This window comes from Limulus polyphemus, unplaced genomic scaffold, assembly GCF_000517525.1.
Source record: "Limulus polyphemus unplaced genomic scaffold, Limulus_polyphemus-2.1.2 Scaffold24, whole genome shotgun sequence".
Classification (NCBI taxonomy): Eukaryota; Metazoa; Arthropoda; class Merostomata; order Xiphosura; family Limulidae; genus Limulus; species Limulus polyphemus.
Genome location: NW_013665634.1, coordinates 1,014,562 through 1,018,232, shown reverse-complemented (window position 1 = coordinate 1,018,232; position 3,671 = coordinate 1,014,562).

Genomic DNA, 3,671 nt, shown 5'->3' with positions numbered 1-3,671 from the left:
TTTCTAGTGTTGTAAGTCCGCAGACATACCGCTGTGCCACTGGGGGCTATCTCAATACTATATCAAATATATGTTGTTGTTTAACAAAACACGTCTCTAAGGAGACAACTTAGAATTGCCTTTGATTGTATCACATTTGATGATACACTTAATAATGATTACATATATTACAAGTGACACAAAAGCTTTATACTAAAGCACATTTTATCGGAGTTAGTATTCATTTCTATCTAAAAAACGTCAAATATTAACAGCTAGCAATCGGCTCAATTTTCTTACCTATTCATTATTCGACAATACCAGAAAATCAGGAAACAGTCGCTTTCTCCAGTTGATTTCTAGTAAATTCATTTGAAGAGGTATATTTCAAGACGGATGGTTGCAATTGTGGGAATAATATAAAACAACTTTGAATGAGCCCCCTGGTGGCTCAGCGGTAAGTCTGAGGGCTTATAACGCTAAAAACCATATTTCAACATTTGCGGTGGGCACAGCACAAATAGCCCATTGTTTAGCTTTGGGTTTAATAACAATTAAAACTTCGAATGGAATTTTTCGTGACTTTCTTTCAAAATATGTAGACTTATACATTCAGATCTATCAAACAGACATTACAACAAGAAATTATTTGTAGAAGTGAATTTTTAACAAAAGTGAAACATTTATGAACTATCAGAGACTAAATCGTTGGAAACTTCAAAACAGGTAATTTTCAACTAACTCTCGACAAATCATTCCAAAATAACCATAGAGAAAAAAAAACAAAAAACAATTAATAACACACTTTTTCATAAACATTACACATTCGTCATTCTCACCCTATATATATATATATATATATACGTACAGTATTGGAAGTAATTATGAAAATAGTAAATAAAACTGGTATAACATATAAGCGTTATGGTATTGCTCCCAATCTATTGTATAAATATGAACTACACTAAAACAGAATAACATCTTGATTATTTTATACTGAGAGTAGCTGTCACCCAACTATTCACACAATGCCACATCAGCATGATGCTTATTACGTTACAGGCAGTCAAACTGTTCCCAGCAGTAGTGTGGTGAATGCAATCACGGCTCCCAGGACAGAAATGCCAGATGACAAACGTATAGAATTCAACGTTTGAGCTTGTGAAGGGTTCTCCACACAGCAGATTGAGGTAAAATTTAATGTTTCAGTAGAAGCTGTTTTGAAACTGTAAAGAAGGTACTAGAAACTAGTGTTGTTGATAATAAAAATGACTTTTGAAAAGCGATGCTAAGTAATTTAGGGTATTATTTTTAAATGATACATTACAATCAATGATCTAGTTGGAATTACAGGTGTGAATGCTACTTCCACGATAGTAAGATGATGCACATTACCATGAAGTGGCCTCAATGGATGTGTAACAGCTCAAAACCACCGCCCAGGATAGATAATCATACCAAAAGACTGAAATGGGTATCAGACTTCAACAATCTGATAAACAAAGCTGGAGGAGTGTGCATTTTTACAATTCAAACCAATTTCTAATTGTTTGGCAACATCAACAATAGGTTGTTTTATGACAGAGAGAAGAATGGTATTGTGTTCCACGTACGACATCTATTGTGAAGCACGCTGGGAAAAAAATGCAATTGTAGGCTGAATCTCTGGCAATGGTATTGGATATCCATATAAACTTAATAGCACTCTGACAACTGATAGGTACATGTAATTCCTTACCCATTTCTCTCTCGAGAAGAATTCCAGCGAGACAACGATCATAAGCATGCAACGTATGTGGTAAAATCATACCTGGAAGAAAAAGAAGCTAATAGAACACTCTCAAACACAGCTTGGTTTGCACAAAAGTCTCGATAGTCCAGATGTGAATGTCATTAAGGCTATATGAATATTTCCTCCTCAGGACTTCCCTGAAGATGGTAACAGATGGGTTCCAAAAACGAAGGATAAAAGTAGTTAGTAAATAGTATCTAGTAATAAGAAAATAATAACTAATTAATAATTACACTTAGGTGACCGTATAGACTACTTATTAAGCCATAACAACGATATATATATATCCCATCACCACAATCTCACTGTATTACGAAATATTGTACACACACACACACACACATATCTATACATACATATATACACGTCATTGTTACTTAAAGCAGGTCAACTCTTTTAGTATCTCTACTACATGACATTAAAATTATTCGATGCCTAAAAATATTAGTTAATTTTTTTTGCATATTAGATTGTTCGCGGAAAGAAATAATAATAACCATTGATAATGAAGTTGAACATGATATTTAGGTATATGAACTGAAATGTAAAAAATTAGATTTCCGTCTCTCTCTCTTTTTCTTTATTTTGTGGTACAGGATAATATGTACATAAGATTGAACAATACTAATAGTAATATCATTGTTTTTGTATTTGTTGCATCCTAGTTAGCAAAAATACCTTGCATTCGTTGTAGTGCCATCGTTTGACGAGTTTAAGAACATGTCTAAAATATTAAATAGACAAAGCTAAAAAATGGGCTCTCTGTGTTGTGCCCACCACGAGTATCGAAACCTGGTTTTTAGCGTTATAAGCCTTCAGACTTCTCGCTGTTCCACTTTGGGAGAAGAGCTGAAACCTTAATGAATAATAATTATTGTTGTAAAAACTAGATGTACCGCAGGGTCCCCGAGAGTGTTCTGTTCCAAGAGTAAATAAAACCAAAATTAGGAGTAAGAAATATTTTTATTTCTTGCTTATGAAGTTCATATGTCATGCTGTGTTGTAGCCTACAGAGTGCGTAATTGTTTTCGTGATTCATGGCATGCGCACGTTTTACTGAGGTCACGATAGTACAAATTGCAACGTTAAGCGTCTCTTATATGACGTCGTTTTACTATCTATTGACAATCTGACAGACAAGACACTACTGTATTGTGGTGCGAGTGTTAAAACAGGTAACCCTCCATGCGGTTTTCGGCCCCCTTTCGGTAAAATAAAAAATAACACGGTAGATATTTTTCTGTAACATGAGTTTCCTACTAATGCCAGTGAGAGAAGTCAAGATAGATCTATTTTGCCTCACGTAAAATTTTTGTGAATATTTCAAACACTATAATTCTTAAAACTATCAAGAGTGTCTCAAAGAGTATAATTTTTTAAAAATAAATCAATATATTTTTCTATTTTACATGCGTTCTAAGGAGGTAGCTTGCTTTCATCATAAGCTATTAATATGGACGTAAACGCCTGTCATTTCATGTGAAGGGGGCGATTGTGTAAACTTTAATATCTTGTATCAGTACATCCCAGTCATTAAGGTGTAATTTCACACAATTAATATTCTTATAAAATGACTTTGGATATTATCTATTTTTTATAAAATTATTGTTGATTTCCAATCGATTTAGTGGCCAGAATTTCTCATATGAAGAAAAATGGCATTGTTTTTTTTCCCATATTTAATGTCTTTTTTTATGCTCAGAAACTTTCGTGTTCACACTTCTTCCGATTACACCTACATAACCTTTCTCATACAATTTGCATGGTGAGGGGCTTGGCATGGCCAAGTGGTTAGAGCGGAATCTCAATCTGAGGGTCGCGGGTTCGAATCCCCGTCACACCAAACATGCTCGCCCTTTCAACCAAGGGGGAGTTATAATGTGATTTGTTGGTAAAAGAG